Source organism: Ischnura elegans, chromosome 7, assembly GCF_921293095.1.
Source record: "Ischnura elegans chromosome 7, ioIscEleg1.1, whole genome shotgun sequence".
Classification (NCBI taxonomy): Eukaryota; Metazoa; Arthropoda; class Insecta; order Odonata; family Coenagrionidae; genus Ischnura; species Ischnura elegans.
Window position 1 is genome coordinate 103,763,591 of NC_060252.1, and position 18,448 is coordinate 103,782,038.

General features: G+C 43.1%; 1 protein-coding gene and 1 non-coding gene across 3 annotated transcripts in view; both read left to right on the forward strand.

The window, feature by feature from the left end:
* The first annotated feature begins 1,976 nt into the window (after positions 1–1,976).
* Trnae-uuc lies at positions 1,977–2,048 on the forward strand. The gene has a single exon. It is a non-coding gene; the product is annotated as a tRNA-Glu (tRNA).
* Positions 2,049–7,894: 5,846 nt separating this feature from the next.
* The window catches only part of LOC124163092 (protein sprouty), an 80,162-nt gene continuing 69,608 nt past the window's right edge, over positions 7,895–18,448 (forward strand). Inside the window, exon 1 of one of the 2 annotated variants that reach the window (XM_046539890.1) lies at positions 7,895–9,553. The gene's annotated coding sequence lies outside the window, so the exon portion shown is untranslated. The remainder of the gene's footprint in view (positions 9,554–18,448) is intronic. The other variant, XM_046539888.1, reaches the window with a different exon arrangement.

Sequence of the window (18,448 nt, forward strand, 5' to 3'; positions counted from 1 at the left end):
GTCAGGTAGGGTGGTGGTAGCGTGTGTGACTCACACCTAGGGGGCCAGGGTTCGGTGCTTCGTCATGGCAGTACATTTTGTTGTCTATATTATTTTAAACTTGTTTAGGTATTTAAGAGAAAAGAGATGAAATCAGAGAAGATAATAATCATGTATGACCACCGTTAAGGATGGAGTCAGTGCTTACGGTTTGTGAACCAGTATATTGATATGCTGAGGAACGACGTACCTTGGTAGAGGTGTTGAGATTGAAAATATGTGCCAATATAGACGAACAGCCTTTGTATTAAATGTGGTTGAAAAGTTAACCCATTATAACGCAGTGTTGCCTCTAGGTAACATCAAAAATGTATAAATTTTCAGCTCTATTCAGGAAAGACTTAAACTACGTGTTTTTTGGTGCAGTAAAGTTTAATGGTGAAATAAGTAACTGCCGCAATAATTATGATTGAGTAGAAAATTTTTAGTTTTTTTATAATGAAAAGTCTTCAAATTTAATATCTCCCAGAAGCAGCTTTGGGTTAGAAAGGGTTAATTTTAAAAATATAACTTTACCTAATCAAAAGAAATATACCCTCACTCATAGTAAGTAACGAACAAGAACTAAAAACGTATAAAATACGTTTAAAAATGTATTGAAAAACAACTACCTATAGTATGCTTTAAAATTATTTAAGTCGATGCGCCTGAATGAAGAGAATGTTCGTCATCCCTTTCGGAACACTCGGATAAAAAATAATGAGAATTCTTGCCATCCAACGCAACTTCTTAATTTTTAGTTATCAAACCTACTACTAACTAAGCCCTTAGCCGGGGGGCGGGGGTAGGAGAGAGGTTATTTCGGAGCTTCACCCCTATCCGAAAATTTTCCCCTTGTGGGGACAGCCCGCGAATCATCCGCTGAGGACATCAGTTTCCTATGGGATCCTGTCCTCTGACATTGCGTTTATCAACATTGTTACATTTTAAATGTGTGCGCACAAATCACATTAAAGAAACACCATAGTTTAATCTCTCTTTAGATGCGAGGGCTTTTAGCGATAGATACACATACATATTAAATGTATGAAACTGAAGAATAAAATCATCGAAAGTAACATCACCATTATGATACATAACAATTAAAAATTATGGATTTTTATCTATCATGTCAAGATTTCACCGAATAACCTCGCCAACCATTGATTTCATCGACATTCGTTGACCTTTGACCATGGTCCAGTGGTTACAGTGTTCTATTCCCGTGCCTAGATTATCTGATCCTAAACGCTACGAAATTTATTTTTCATAATTTCTTTCTACTTTTGCGTTTACGCAATTATTCCATAATATTCGCTAAAAAACTTCATTTATTTGCGAGGAAAATCTTTTTGTGCGCAAATGGAATCTGATTGTTTTCCTCATTTTTTTCATACGGAAGCTTCCTTTGAATTGTTTTATTTGCATGTCGCAAAATGATTCGTTTTTTAGGATTCGCATACGCTTGGTTTCCTTTTATATTTCGTCACGGTATTGTGGACTCATTCTTACAATTGAAGCCTATTTTTCGAATCGTTTGAAGAGAATCCTTGAAATCCAGATTGTGCGAGCCGAAGTTAATGATGGTCAACCATCTCAGCGAGCGGTCACAAATCTAAACGCGAGCCATTTGTAACAAAAGGCTCCTGAGATGCATCTATTTGGTGAATTTTACTTTTACTTAACTTCCATCTACAGAATTATCAATTCATATTGCTTTCCGGTTAAGTTTTTTCCTTCTCCGTAAGGGTAACGTTGTGGAAATTGCAACTAATAATGCAATCCAATTCGAAAACTAGGCTTGTATTGTGAGAATGCGTCCGCAATATCATATTGCAACTGAAATAGGAAACATAACGCCGCATGGTAATCGAAAAATGATAAAGAGAAAAAGGAAAGATGAAACTATCGGTTTAAGCCTCGCAATGTACCAAAGTCCAAATCGCTTGTTACTAATAGCGTCGGTGGTGTAATGGTCAGCATAGTTGCCTTTCAAGCAGTTGATACGGGTTCGATTCTCGGCCGACGCATGAAATTTTATGATTTTTTTAAAGTGAGGAAACTGATGCCAGTTTTTTCAACGCCATTATTTTAAATTGCGTAAGCTAATTTCTTTAATTTTAGATCTGGAAGATGCGCGATAGGCTTAGGTTGCTTGAGCAATTGAGAATGCTTAAATTTAAGAAAGACACGAAAGTTCATGTAAGAACCCTTTTCCAAGCCCGACAGATACGGTTAAGAGAGATATTTTCCGGAACGGATAAGTAAGAGAATTTGTTTTTCCACCGAACAACAAAGGTGTTTAATGAACGCTATGCGTAATTTTGTTCCTCTTAATTTGTAAACAGATCGTAACACCACCCCTCACATGTCTATTGAGGTGGCTTGCGGTTTAGTATGAAGATTTAGATGTAGATTTATTTAACAGTGTAACCAATGGCAAAAGTAAACGGTTCGCCTTGATACATAATCTCTTGAGATAAGTATTAATCTCTCCTATGTCCTAAAAAACTTTCCTTTTTACATATTCCTGTATGAACCTTGAAAAAGGTAGTATTATTTACCTTAAACTTTGAAGCAATCGTAATTTTTTTGATGAACCCGAAAAAAATAGTGGCAATTCTTTCTCTTTCAAAATTCCATAATCAAGACCGTTGCTGCCGAACGAGAAACAAAGTGTATTTAAAGGTATTACCAAATATCTAATGATATCCTTTTCATATAAGTAGTTATGTCGGATTGATCTGTCCAAACTACATAAAATGTCTGTTTTATTCGACATATTCTCGTCTACTTTCCTGTGATTTTAAGCATACGTAATTGAGTGCTCACATTGTGCTTTACAACTACATGAAAATAATTCTCTCTAATACCTTACATACTGTGATAATTCATGATGGCATGTATTAGTTTGAAGGTGATTATTTTCAAGCTGGTGGCGTTGCGATAAAATATGTATTGAACACTTCGGTGAGTAACGAGAAAAAGTGAAAGCAGAGGATGTTTTGCCGCTTCGCACTCCGTTTGTCTCTCACGCGGGCACCAGTGCATGTCAAATATTTATGAAATAATTCAAGCGGAAAGATAATGCAGCGCTGTTCATTTATACGATGCTCGCGACCCGTTCAAAATGAGGCACGGGCCTCAATGAAGCTCAATAGCGGGATTTGGATCGGCAGTAGGCATGCCATGAATGACTGCAACCATAGTTTGCAATAATGCTCGTGTTAATAGGACTAGTGATGGAAAAATCGATTTTCATTACAATCGCAAATCTAGTTTAAATCTTAAAAAAATCCTAAAATCAATATCAATCCATGATTATTTGATCGAAAATCGATTTTTCGATTTCGATTTAATATCATCAGCATCACTATCGGCCGATGATAAAGTCAACTGCCCCATGTTAAATAATTTTATCGAAGGCCGGTAAAATTGGAAAGCACGCTCTTGATCATCAAGAAAGCATCTTATTCAGTTGATCCTTCTATAACATTTTAAGGAGCTGAGTGATTCCAAGCTGCGATCCCAAAAATTTAATTAAAAACGTTTTGCCGCACAACATTCAAGAGCGTGTCTGTAAGGTGCCATGTTCATGTGGCAAAGACTACATAGGAGAGACGTGTCGATCAATGAAAGTGCGCATCCAGGAACACAGAAGAGCCACAAGTAATAAGCAATTTCAGCTATCCGCCATTGCGGAGCATGCATGGACTGAACCCGGACACCAGATACTGTTTGACGAAGCATCAGTTGTTGCAAAAGAAAATAGATATCATCCCAGGCTAATAAAGGAGGCTATCGAAATATTCAAGACACCTGAAAACATGAATAGAGAAGACGCCTACCCTCTCCACAACTCGTGGAAGAGGGTCATACGAGAAAAAAGGAGGTGGACCAATCAGCATCGAGCATGAAAAATTGTCGCCAAGAATGCACTATATAAGTCACCAAAAATTGAATCCCGACATCGACCTGAAGACGCCGGTTGGAATACCGGAGAAACTGTCGTCGCAAATAAAATCCACGCGGTGAAACCCAGAAGCACGGAGACATAAACCAAAAATTTAATGTTCGTGCATTTGAAAATTTTTACCTCTAATAATTCAGGTATGTATTCTAAGTAAAATTTTTAATTTTTTTTTTAATTTCAAATGTGTGTTTTGAGTATTTTTCCAATGTATAATAAAAATTTTTGTACAAACCGAATTCAAAACTAGAGCCGTCAATTTTTTCGATTAATCGATATTTCGGTCCTAATTGCGATTTATGATGAAAATTCGACCTTCTAATTTTGATGTAAAACAGATTATTCGAAAAATCTATTTTTGACAGACATTTTGCCATCGATGAATAGGACGCAAAATCACAGACATATTGTATTTCAGAATTATTGAACTAACCTTATATGTTCATATGTTTGTGATCCAGATTCGTCATTCAATCATCGCACATGGAAAAAATACACTTTTGTTTATATTTGAAACTCCCCACTCAGCCATCTGTCTACCAAAGGTCACCACTTATAAGACTATATGTATAAATACCGCTTATAGTTCAGCCTATCCCTGTGTGTTGTAACCCTTGCGTTCAAATTCAAGGGATTGGCTCGAGAAACGACTAATATTTATTCATGCAAGTTTCAAAATTGTATTTCATCTTCTAATTGTATTTCATCCACGGAGGCCCTCAAAAAATAGCCCTCCCGTGCCTTATTTTCTGGAAACAAATCATAAAATCCACACTTTTATGATGGTTCTAATGGCAAGTATGCGAAAGCTATTGACTATGGGTAAATATAAATTTCAATATGATAAATACTGATATAATTAGCACACTGCAATGAGAATTATACCAAAAATAAATAATGGGCATATCACCACCATACTTGAAAAAATGAACTTAATTTTTTCGCACTCCATTTCATCCTCTATGTGTTAAATCTACGATCTCTAAGATTAACCTTAATTTAACGATATGAAAACCCACTAAGGCCTAGTGAAAGCCATGGTGGTTGAAATAGCTATTGTTTCGCCAAGAATATTGCACACAATTAACTTTATCTCTGACATAACTTTGGGGTTTCGCCCACGGTTGCATTATGGCGAAGGCGTTGTCTTGGTTTTCCAAAGAAATCCATTTGTCGTTGAATCGAGTGATGGATTATTTCTACCCCATTAATCGGCCCGAGTGCATCGCATTGAACTCGAAAACTTTCAATGCGTTTCACTTAAATCTGTAGAATAAAAGGATTGCGCGGGATGAATTGGAGATAGGCTGAAGCCAGCCCGCCGAAGCCAACTCTGAACATGGTCAACTGACATGAATTTTTAATGAAAAAAAAAAGAATTCTTTTGGGAGATTAGTGATTTATAAATTCCTTAATTATTCGTATATGGTCCCATCAAGTTATTACCCAGGTGGCAAGCTTAATGTACATAAATTAAAACCCACTTACGATCACTGAGTGACTGACCGATTCATCTAAATTTTTGGGGTGAACGATACGACATACGACAAAAAGTCATTGACTCTACCCCTTCAAAAATCGTGTGAAAGCATAGGAAAAGTTTTCGAAATACTACATTTTTTAATTTTACGGTAATGCCAAACTTTAACGGTGGAATTTGGGGTCAAAATTACTTTTTGTCAAAAATATCATTTTTACAATCTAGACTACGTGAGACGTCGAGAAACCAGTGTTCAGAACTATCGAAGCTCTTTTAATTTTGACTAAAAATAGTATAGTTTCACTTTTTCGTAAATTATTGTCTCAAAAATCGAGGGAGATACGGTGTTGCGTCATAGGGCTCAACAGAAATTGTAAGAACTGGCAGAGTGACCAGAGAAGGCCGGAGGGTCCGAAGTCCGAATCATATTTCCGAGAAAAAGTTGAGTGAATTTTCAAGTATTTAAATAGCGCACAGTGCACTAGTTGGTCCTAAAGAATTCACTAGTTTAAGTCGGGGAGAGTTTATATCGATATTTCACTGTTTATATTGCATTGGTATGAGTACATGAGATTATATATATTGGATGTATAAAACCGCTTCAGGCTTGATTTTGTGGAAGTTAGCTATATCCATTATAAAAACACAAATGCTAATTTCCTCACTATTTAATTTTAACACTCAACGACTGACCATGGTTTCAACACTTTATGTCATTTTCAAGGTTCATTTATTTTATTTTTATTATTTAGTGCCATCACCAAGTGTGTTGGCACTCTTGGACCACTTATTCGTTGAAATAGATTCGTCGTACATACATTGTTTTTGAGCTACTGCTATAGTAGTTAACTTCGGCGTTTTAACCAAAATTTATTTAACCAGAAATAATTGATCGATTGAAGATCGAACATATGCTTCAACAACTCCTCTCTTCGCAATCATCTCCCCTGGGGAAAGTCGAAGAAAATAGTTGTCAATTGCCAGATCCTACCATTGGAGTTAACTTATGCCTCATTCACATTACGATTGTTCCAGCGATTGTCGGAACTATCGTGCATTCACACGACGATGGTTAAAACCTGTGCTGACATCTAATGCTGACATCTAAAGTGAACGGGACATTGACGGTTAGCAAAGCTGTTGAGGTATGCAGGGACAAGATATTACTGTGTTCTACGTGTATTTACCGAATAATTTTTCTTCCGCCCATATTCTTCCTTCCTAGGACAAATCCATGAAAAAAATAGAGCTTCACGAGCTTTTCGTATTTCTCTTGTCGCTTCCGTTTCCGGTCTCCCAGCGCCTAACCATCGTAAAGTGGCAACGTTCGGAATTACGTGAACTATTGTCAGGACATGCCTTCAGACGGCTAGTTCGGCCAACTATCGTTAGGACGATCGCTCGGACAATCGTAATGTGAACGAGGCATTAGACGAGTGAGCGAGGCTCAAGAAAGTTATCAGTTATGTCGAGCACTCGATTGATCACACTCGATCAATCGGCAGGATCGATAATCCGTGCGAGCTTCGTCCGTAGTCAACGTGGCGCTAGCGGCGGTTGAGAGTAATCGGAAGGAGGGAAACGAGTGAAGTGAGATACATGGAGGATGAAGAGAGCGTAACTTTTTAAAGCGACAACGGAGAGGGAGAGAGAGAGGAGATGCACTTCCGGTCAAAAGGAACAAGTTATGCGAGGCACACAAGACAACCCCACCCACTTCCGGTCAGGATAGACGCGAGGGTCTCTCTCTTCTACCTCCCCTCCCTCTTAAGAGTTCTTCGGGAGGGAATGATGACCAGAGGGGAATTGAAGGGGGGGGTTTGGCCGACCCCTTCCCCACCCCCCTAGAATACGAGAAAGAGCAGCATTTTGCGCACTTCTCCTCTCTGCTCAGAAAGGGGGGCTCTCCTACTTCTTCCTGCCCCCCTCCACATCCGCCCCCTCTCCTCTTCCCCCAAAACAGAACTAATACTTCCGCTGCTTCCCCACCCAAACCCCCCCCCCCCCCCAACAGACAGCAAGCACTAACACACTCTCACGCACACCTACGAGAAGAGAGAGAGAACGCACCACCAACACTCTTCTCTCCTGCTGCTGCCCCCGCCGCCCCATTCAAACCCCCCCCCCCCCCGCCCCCCTCTCTCTCCCTTTGCCAGCAGACTTCCCATTCATAAAAACGTAATCGGCGTGCTGTGCGGAGACGGCGGTAGGTGGCAGCTGCGGCGCAGCTTTCTCTTTCCCCACCCCCTCCCCTCCATCCTGCTCCTCCTTTTCCGAGAGAGGCACAGCGGGTCACCTCCCCTCCCCATTTCCTTCCTCCCCTACCGCCCCGACCACCTCCCCCTCTCGGAGGGTGCAGCAGGACGGCACGGCCAACCCAACAGCGTCGCCTCTCTGCCTCCCTTCCCCTCCCTCCACTCGTTCCGCCGTCCTCCGAGAGGTAGCGCTGGCGGCGGTGATCTGCTTCAGTCGGAGAGCCTGCGTGGTGTGGTTTGGACGAGAAGGCTGTGGCGACGCTCGTCGTTCGCCCTCTTTTTAACTGGGAACCCTGTTGCTTTTCTTCTCGTTGTCGGCCGCACTGGCCACGACATATTGCCCGTGATTGTAGCTCCGCACGACCTCTGCGGGTGCCATCGCGGGACTCGGGAGTGAGAGCGTGCCGACACTCCCTCCGCGTGTGCCTTCTTGCGAGCAGTCATCTCCTTGTGAGGATTTTTGTCGTGTCTCTTCAGAGAGGAGGTTTCTTCTTCTTTGCGTCGCGCAGGCGGAAGGCTTAACAGCCGGGTGTGGGCTGTGTTCTCCTCGACTGCGGATGGATAGTTGTGTTCCGGGTACTGTTGCCTGATTTGGTGGCCCGTTTCATTGAAGACCGGGAATTAACCTTCGTGCCTTGTTTCTTTCCGTGTTTGTGCTCACACATGTCGCTGTTCACGTGCCTTGGGATGACCTCCTCGCCTTGTCGGACGGTGTAACCGCTCGTGTTTGACCTCGCCCAACGACTTCGAATACAATTTCTCGCGAAGTCAAGAAAGTCCGGGGAAATATTTTAAATACATATACGTTTACACACACATACACACGTACGACGTCCGCTGTTCCTTCGTGTGCACAGCTCGGGAGAGAGAATTGGTTTGTGGTTTTGCTGCCTTGTGCCCTCGTTGTCATCAAGGAGTGGTTGGTTTTCAGAGGGAAGGAGATCGGGCATCGCACCTCCGTGGGGCTCTTGTGTTGTTTGCTGCCTCCACCGCCTCCGCGCTCGCCTGCCCCCATCCTCCCGGCCTGCCTCCGCCGCCGCTCCCAGCAGCCCCTCTCCTCCCCTTCGGCATTCGTGTTCTTCGCCCCCCACTCTCATCGTCTTCCCCTCCCCCACACCCCTTCTCATGTATATCCTTCCCCTCCTTACCCCCTCACTCGCCCTTCCTACCCCGTAGTGGCTTGTGTGAATGGAATAGCGTCGTAATGCTTCGACACGAAGTGCTTTTGGAACGGGCAGAGAGCGAGGAGGAAGAGGGATAGCAGGCCGTGTGTTCCGAGTGTATGCGAGTGAAGTTCTTCTGCCGGTCCTCCGCCCTTGGAATTGATACCGGAGGCCATTCAAGAAGAGAAAAAAGTGTTGATAATTCGAAAAATCCTCCTCCTCCCCACCCCCCCTGGTTCTCCAAGAGCTGACGACGAAAAAAGAATCTGGTCTCGGGAGGTGTTGATTTGATCGTGTAAAAATGTATCATGCGTGTGGATTGCCGGAATAGTGCACGTGTTTCTTGTGACTCCGTGAGAGGAGTATAAATTCATCTTCATAGTGCTGGAGAGAGAGAGGAAGAGGCTTTATTTTTTTGGATGCAATCATAGTCGCCTCTTAGTGCCTCGCCCATTACTTGTATTGTTGGTGCTACCGGAGTGGTGCTCTGTTTCCCCCTGTGCAGCGAAATCAGTGCCACCTCGACACGGTGGGTGTGGTGCGTGTGAGAGTCGAACCCACGCACCGCGCTCGCATGAGTCGCCACGGACGACGTGATGCCCGGCACCTCGGCTCCTTCCAGACGCCCGCCGCCGCCTCTGCACCATCCGGACTCTGCAACCACGAAGTAAGAAAGCAAACCCATACATCAATTCAAATTTAACTTCCCTTTTTTTCCCTCTTCCATAAAATTACGCCGTCCGGTCGTTTCATTCATGTACAGAGTCGGTGTAGGAACGAGTGCGATAGAGAGAAGTTCTCGTGGAATCGGTGGCGCCGACTCCATGGGGCCTGAGGTGGCCCGAGCCCCCCCAAAAATTCGTTACAGATGTGATGAAAAAATGTGTGATTGTCGATTGTTGACTTGTCGATTTTCCCCGGAGTATCCAGATATCGAGATTCGAGTGATCGGGTTTCTAATGTTGATCATATGATTCTTCTAAAATGCTTAAAAACTTCAAATTCAATTCTTATTATATTTACCGTACCCCCCAATATTTTTTGTAAGTCGGCACCCCTGCGTGGAATGCGGACGATCGTTCAGTCATTGGAAAGTGCCTTCTCTGCATTTTACGTCTTCGCCCAGCAAACTGTCGACTACATCTAGGAAGTGGTTCCGCTTTTACTTCGCCGAGTAGCGTACCGATCGGTAAGTCGCCGGTTTGCTCGGATAACTGGGGAAGGGAGGTTCAATCCATTGACTTCACGATCGTCACATAACCATGCACGTCAAATGCCGTTTAACACGAGGCTTTTGCTTGTAACTTTTTGATGTGCCTGCCGAGGTGCAGTGAAAGACGATTGTATAAAGGTGGTTTCGGGTGCGAATGTTCAAATTGGACTGCGCAAATTACTACAGTTAGGTGTGAGTAAACTGTAATGCCTCGTGCATAAACCACCCGTGAGATTTTGCGTGTTTCACGGCGGTGCGTGAGATTAATGGGGTGGGCACGTGCCCCGCACTACCGGAAACGGTTTTGGACGCATTGTACTTCCGAGGATTTCCTCCCTTTCATCCCCCCCCCCATCCTCCTTGTCATTCATCCGGTTCTCCTGCGATTCCCGTTCCGTTGTGGTCTTCCCGTCGCCATTGCCGCGTCCGGTTGTCCGGTCCGGATGTCCTCGGACATGCATTTGCCCCCCACCACCGCCGTCAGCGCCTCGTGTCACGTCAGACGCGCCGGCGCCAACCCGTGACTGCAGGCTAGACGAATCGTGACGACGGCACCGCGACACTACCGCTCCCCTTGAAGACTTCCTTTCCAACATAGGCATATACATGTTATCCTACACGTTCAGGGTGTTCGGCAGGGGGTGACCAACCTTCTGAAGTTTTTAGGTCCATCCACGTGCGCAGTATGCGGTCCTAAAATGTAATTATCGGATGAAAACTTAACATTAATGCATGACGTGTGAGTTCCCACCAAGCTTACTTCACTCCGTAACGCTCCGTGCACTATCCTTCTTTCGTGGCAAATGCCGAACTTCTTCCAATAAGTTCATCGGTATTTCGATCGAGAACTATGATTATTTCAGCCTTTTTCTTTGTGTAACTTTGCTTATCCAGTCATTTATTACGTCTACATCTGCTAGTACACGGAATCACATGTGCACCTACTAGTTTAGGTATTTGTACATACAGATGGAATTAACCCACTAGACGCTGAAACTTTTTGGGGTGCAGGCAAGGCTTAACTCCGCTTCTACTGAGACTTAGTTTGCCATCAGTGAACATTGTTGCTGTTCTCCACATATCGTCTATACGCGCGATAGCTGCGAATAATTACTTGGCCTTCGCAAAATTGGGCTAATTGACATGATTAGAGCCTGAATAGCCTTCACCGAGGCCACACCTCCATTACAAATGTGGGTTTGTTTTTGAACTTTTTCATGTCATCGTATTTGTGAACAGCCAAGTTTCTATGACTGATACTACCTTCATGACTTCGGGAAAAGACCTGTCTTTACTTAATTCATCCTTAGGGCGGTGGTATGTCAGCCACCAAACGTTTTGTCTGTCTGTCGTGGTGGATAATTCGTGAAACCCATTAGAAAAGCAATGAGCCAAGATTTTCGAGATCAAGACTTTCATTCCTACGTCAAGCTTTGGTCATAGATATTCTCTTTGTTCTTGCAGAGATTCCCCGGACTGCGTTCTGGGATTAGGACGAGTTGAGCTAGGTAGTAGCTCTTCCATGAACACAGGCCATATTCTGCAGTCGCATTACTGTCCAGCCGACGTGGTGCGTTCAAATTGATGCTTCGCTCGGAATTTCTGATTTGCTCGTGTTTTTCGGGGGAGTCGGCAATCTGTATAACTGATGAGCGTTGCAGTTGCCTGCCTATCTCTATGGTGGGAGCGGTTTGAAGTTCGCTTCTCGGTGGCGTGGAACGTTGCGGATGTCCAAACTCTTGGAATGCGAACGTGTACGTTCGTCGGCTGAGCTCACGGGGAGAAACCCGTTTCTCTCACATTCGCCGAGTCCATTGAGTTAGCTTCAGTCATAGTCGTATGCAAGTGTGTTCGGCTGAGCGGGCAAAGTTTTGTGAGTTGGATAAATGTGTAAATTGAATGAAATTTACTTACTAGTAAGGAAACTTTATTAACGAGGAGGGAAAGTAAATGGGTACTAGTACTGGGAACATAAAATTCACTATGTATGTTCCACCATAACAAATAATTATCGACCCTTACATCCGTACCTTAATGATGACCTAAGTGTTCACACCAACATCGGTAATGAATTTTCAGTGTGGAATGTCCAAAGTAAATTTTATTTTCCCGTGTCGTTCCTCTATGTAAGACAAGATACGAAACTAATTGCAAATCCTTCACAGCAGCAGCGCCTTAAGAAAAGCCTGGCTTTTGCCACATGAGCGTGTATATTTAACAACCATGATTTCGCTACACTTTGTGAAGAAACCATGGATACACCTTTATTGTTGCAAATATTACTACTCTTGTGGAAACATCCAAGTTGTAATTTCTACAGATCGTAATGAATTGAAAATACGTACAGAAGTTCCAATGCAGTAAGGGAACATCTCCACGTCGTATGTATTGCGTTATCTTGAATGTACGACGAAAATTAGTACTATATACTTTCGAGAATCCCGTTTTAGGGTCTCGTATCCTCTGTATTCACAAGAATGACGTATGTACGGGAGTGGTACCGGCTCGGCATTCACAAGGACGGCGGGCAGCCCGTAAAACCGCCGAAAGGCCATCTCAGTTCAATGTTCAGTTATATTTACGCTTAACCAAGAGACTTGAGAATGTACTGCTTCACGTATTTAATGAATGGAGTTGGGTTTAGTGTGAGTGGTGTGGTCTACGGAGCAATAGGGATTACGTGATCGCCACGCGCGATTTACGTTCGAGCTCATAACAGCAGGAACACGTTTTCCTCCCCGTCATTGATAACAATAATTGTGATATCCTCAATATACGCTCCCTTCACCCATATCCTGTGTTGTACGCTTTGGTTCCAAGGGACTTCACTCTCTCAATCCTTCCAATATCTCTTGGCTTCCCTCCCTGCCGCCAGTCCCCCAGGCGGCCTTTCCTCCCCCCCCCCCCCCAACTCCCCCATTTTTTCCATTCTGGTTTCCACCTCCCCTCTCTCGCCCGCTTCCTTCCGCCCCTACCGTCCCCTCCCACTCCCGTCCTTCTTCCCCTCCCTCTGAGCCAACCTTTATGAATAGAAAGGGAGTCGGGGCCGGTGTGTGCGAGGGAAGAGGATACGGAGAGAGCAATGCTTGCTCGTTCGCTCGCTTCTCGGCGGAGAGAGAGAGAAGGCGGGCGACGGCATGCGGGCCGGTCGGCGAGCCTGTCGGGGCGAGAAAGCGGCCGCCGCCTCCGAGGCGAGTCTACAACGCCCACGGAGAGCGCCAAGATCGAAAAAAAGGAAGGGAAAAAAAGGGCTGTCATTCAAATGCCCCCTGTGGCCGGAAGAGGGCGTGATTCCGCTCTCTCTCTCTCTCTCTCTCTTATTCCTTCCCATTTGTTTATTTATTACGCCCAGAAAACAGTTCCGAGTCCTTCAAATTTGGTTTTCAAAGTGGTAGAAAAATATATCGAAAACAAGTATTCGTACAAGCGTAGTTAGGGAATTAGGCAGAAAGGCTATGGAAGTGAGAGTTGAGGTTATTGCGAGAGTATGTTTCAAGAGTTGGGAAAGTTACGGTATTTTCAATATTTATCCCCATATGCTAGGGAAAGGAGGGAGGGGAAGGAAAAGAATTGGTTTTGTAGAGAGATTGAAAGGGAGTAGGCCTTAAGGCAGTGCTGGAAGGAAAGGGAGGCTCCCAGATCACTTCTTTCGTACTCCATGGAAACCTACCTTAATCGGTAGGATGAACAATAATCCCCTTCGGCAGGTCAAGAATAAAACCATTCATTAAATATGGAATTGAACGAACGATGAAAAGGTATAGAGATGCGTATACAGGCTGTAAAGGTAATTTATTAGTGTATATATTATGTTTTCGTTGCTATAAGCTTTTTAATGAGAGTTGGGCATTGAAAAGGCGATTTTGAGGGTTGAATTAGGACCGTCGGGATATATTGGCAGCCGGAATTCTTTTTTCGCTGGTGAAAAGGTTTCTTGCTTTGCCGGTCGTGCGGGCTCCATAGAATGGATGGGGAGTAATGCAACGTGGAGACCCATTCAGGACTGAAGGAACCGAATGCTGTCGCACTTGGTCTGTTGGGGCGCGGCCCATAGGGACCATTGAAGCCCCCCTCGTGCGTCAATGGGCGGTTGAGAAAGGCGAGGCCCGTTCTCCCACGTGGTGGCGGGACGCCGTGGGAGTCGGACGACCAGTCGTCGTGGGCATATCGACTATTTCATTCATTGCGTGCGCCGAGGAAAGAGAAGGGTCGATATGCCGAGGGCCGGGGCTCGTGTCTAGTCTGGCGGTCAGGGGTCAGCGCTGTTACCGTCGCCAGCAGTTTTATTATTATGCTTATCAGAGCATATTCCTGGCGTATTGCGTGAGGCTAGTTCATCGTGCTAAAATCGATGCGTGAGCTCGCAGTAGTCGTCGGCTTTATTTTAGAGTTACATGTGTCAGCCGAATCTGCCCATCCTCATGTTTATATACTCTCTCCTAATTTATCTACATCTACACAATACCCCGCAAGCCGCCTAAAAGGCGTGTGGCAGGGGGTGTTAGGACACCAGCCGTTTACAGCTTTTAAAAAAGCGAAGTGATCTAACGAGGTGGGGACTGGCGTTTATTAAAGTCCTTTATGGTTCGGGGGAAAAACGAATTCCCGTATCTATCCGTTCGGCAAAAAATCTCTTAATTTATCGCTTCTATCGGACCTGGAAATATAGTGTGGCTCTAATATTATGTTCTCTGCGTCGCTCTTAAAGATATCCATTCTCAATTGTTCAAGCAGTCTAAGCCTAGCGCGCAGCCTCCGAGTCTCCAACGGCTCTCAGCCTAATTCGCTTAACATCTGGGTAACACTGTCTGTACGACCGCAGCAGTTTTTGACGAAACGCGCAGCCTTCCTTTGTATTTTATTCAGTTCGCGGATTTAGTCTTTCTGCACCGGTTATGTGATCGAGTAAATGCTGGTGGACTAACGGATATTGGTTAAGAGTGTATTTTGTTATTAGTAAATGCTGTGAAAGGCATACAAGAGTAACCAAAATGACTCCGTTACTTAAAATATTTTCGTTAAAAGACCCTGGACTTAGACCCGATAGTTTTGCCTATAATGCTTCAAAACTGATATCATGTATGAAATATATTTCTTGTGGATCTGTTCACATGTTTGCTTCCCTTTGAAAAAGGTACTTGTTGAATGTTACTTGCTTACTAATGATATAGTTGCATAGTGTTTGATCGGTTTTCCCAGATTTTTTTCGGAAAAATAATGAATATTTGACAAATCAAGTATTGAGAAAAAGTTGGCTATCTAATTAATTTTTCAATACTTTATGTGTAGTTACTGGTGTAAACCAATTCGGCAATATATGCCGGCAACTGCATAATTTGGAAAGTTACGTCATGTTGAATAGTGCTTCAAATGAGAATGTGCCAAAGTTTTCCCAGATGCAGGTTTTCAGTAATCGGAAGAGTACATGTGTACTGAATGAATATTTGATTATCTCAATGAGTACACGTGTGCCGGAACTCGAATAAATGGCCCAAATAGTATTCGAGAAATCCACCTCCAAGGATTGCGGTGCTTGTGGCCGAATATTTGGGTAAATCTATTTAGATACTCGAGTTCCCCTGTACACATCGAGGTATTAGTGTATTCTTTCAATTTCTCACGTTTTCGTACGAGTACTCATAGCTGGGAGATGCAAGTATTAATTCATTCGCGCTCTCGAATGCCCCTAAGTAAATACATTTGGTGCAGTCTCTCTGCCTTCTTTATAGGAGGAAGTGAGGAAACGTGGGCACGCTTTTACGTGTCCATAGAAGTAGGCTGTAGTTCAGTGGGTGTGGATGGAGCGTTTGCTCGAAAAGTAGGTTGGTCTAAGGCCGAGAATGAGTGGGCACTTGAAAGAATGTGGGATGGATGGATGCTCAGATATGGAGGGAGCGCGCGCTCTTAGCCATGTCGAGAGAGGAGAGAGAGAGTAACGAAATGGATTTATTGAAGAGTCGGGAGTGAATGGTGAACCGCCACCACCACGCTTGAATGTGACGGAGGCGAGACCATAAATGGGAGATGTATATTTGGAGTCTTGGGAGGTGATATTAAGTGCGTGCGTGAGTGTGTGTGTGAGTGAAGCGATGCGTGAATATAGCGGAATTATGGGGGAAATGGGTAGGACGGAAGCTGTGTCCTTGGTCCAGCACTCCATCCAGTCAATGAGTTCCCGTGGCCTCCGCGGTGGGGAGCGGCGCGAGTTGCTTGCTGTGTGTGAGAGTTTTATTATCGGTGCCCGCGATTGCCGCGTTGCTCGCTCGAACCATCGCCGGCGTTAACCCGGTGACGTGCGTTCTGAGAGACCGCTGCGTTTATAAAATTATGAATATTTTAAAAATTGCTATTTCAAAATATCCATCATCCTCGACAGCGTCATAATTTTGTATTATAAGGACATAGCACTCTTAAATTTCAACGTTCTTATTATTTATTTCCTATAATTTGAAAGTGAATTTTAGTAGCGGTCTGTGAGACCTCACGTCACTAAATTGGGAAAACCATTACAGTACGTAATGCTGGTGGAAATGTTTCAAAAAGTTGTTAAAAACAATTCCTAGTGATTTTTCAAGAATAATAATAATTTGTAAGGAAGCATTTTTAGTTGCATTACGTGGATAATTAAGTACTTAATTTAAAAAAGTACGATAAAAATAACAACTCGAGTGTTTTTATATCACTTTTTTTATCCTGTTTCAATAAGCAATTTTTGCTGAAAAAGTTTTTTCGTATTGGGAAAGCATAATATTAAAAATAAGTTTTATAATTGTTGAGAAGCCAAAGAAACATTAAAACTAAGCAAAAAAAATGACTTTTCAACGTTTAACGAATTTATGTTTTATTGCGGTCTCCCAGACCGCACGTCACTGGTAGTGTAACAAGAATTGCACGTCACTGGTTAAGGGTTATTTCGGGCGTAGTACTTTGTGTCTTCTTTGACTGTTTACGATATTGGATATGTATAAATCAAGGAGAAAATATAGAATGGCTTGTTTAATGTTCAATCTCTTTAAATATGGTAGCCCTCTGTATTTAAAGGATCTTTTTCCCCCAGTTGCAAACACACTAATGTTGTTACAAGACAAGACCCCTGTATTTTTTTGTATGCCCCACAGTTCCGCACAGCTACAGTTCAGAAGTCATTTACAGTTGTTGCCTCAAAGCTGTGGAACGATTAGCCGAAACATGTAAAAGACAGTGCATCAGAGGAAATAGTTAAGAAAAGGATTGTCACCCACCTACTTTCTTGCTACCCATGCACGCTGATCATGTAATTTAATAATGTTTTTAATATCTTTGTCCTTTTATGAGTGCTAGAAATTTTATATCTATTTCAAAACCACATGTAAAATAACCGCTTCGTTGGTATGATCTTAGATAGCATCGTTGTTACTTACGTATCCAAAATTTCTGCTTTTTTTAGTTGGTGCTAGTAGCCTTCAGATTTCCCTCTATGTTTTGTACACGATAGTAACGAAAATGGTGTTTCTTGGCATTTAAAAAATAAATTTCGCTTTTGAAAGGTGTTTGTTCTTTGGCCCTTGATCTAACCCGGTGTCTCGATAAAACCTAATGTCCTTCTCCTCATTGTCATTCCAAACTTCATAGTTAATTGAGTGATGCAATGTTTTTCTCGGACAAAAATAGACTCGTTGGCGCTTTCTGTAACTCCAATAATACTGTTAGTTGATGTTTATGTCTTTGGCGATTATCTATTTAATTTGCGTTACCAGTGAAAAGAATGCTACCTAAATCTCCTTGTTGATTTTACTTTATGTCATGAATGGCATCTCATCATTTGGCTGTTCTAATTGCATACTAATCTAATTTTAGTTATATCTTTGCGACCACTTATTAATATGAATTCTACGATTTTCCGGGGTCAGTGATTTAACAACCTCTCTGAGTAAGATCCTGTGCGATGAATTTAAATTTGAAAAATGAACTTGGTGTAAAACGCGGCTTTTTTTAGTGCTGAATCTTATCGTGAGTTTCACATCCATTTTCATTTCTTTTTATGAAATTCCCGTCGACAAAGTATTCCACGTAGATACTTGATAATGGTGCTGCGGATTTGCGTTGTCCTTGGATTCAAATCTGTGAAAAAGTACCATGCGTGAATCTCGATTTTGAACTTATCCAGATTATATGTCAACATAATAGGCGCTGAGTAAATTGCAAATCCTTCTGAATTCGACGTTTTGATGATCGAACCTGTCGTGTCGCCCGCGCATGACTTTTTGCAAAACATCCACTAGAGGCGCTACCAGTCGGCATGGGGGAGGTTCGAGGTGTAAGCGGGTAGCTTCGTGCCGACAACAGCACGCAATTGGACACGCATTTGGG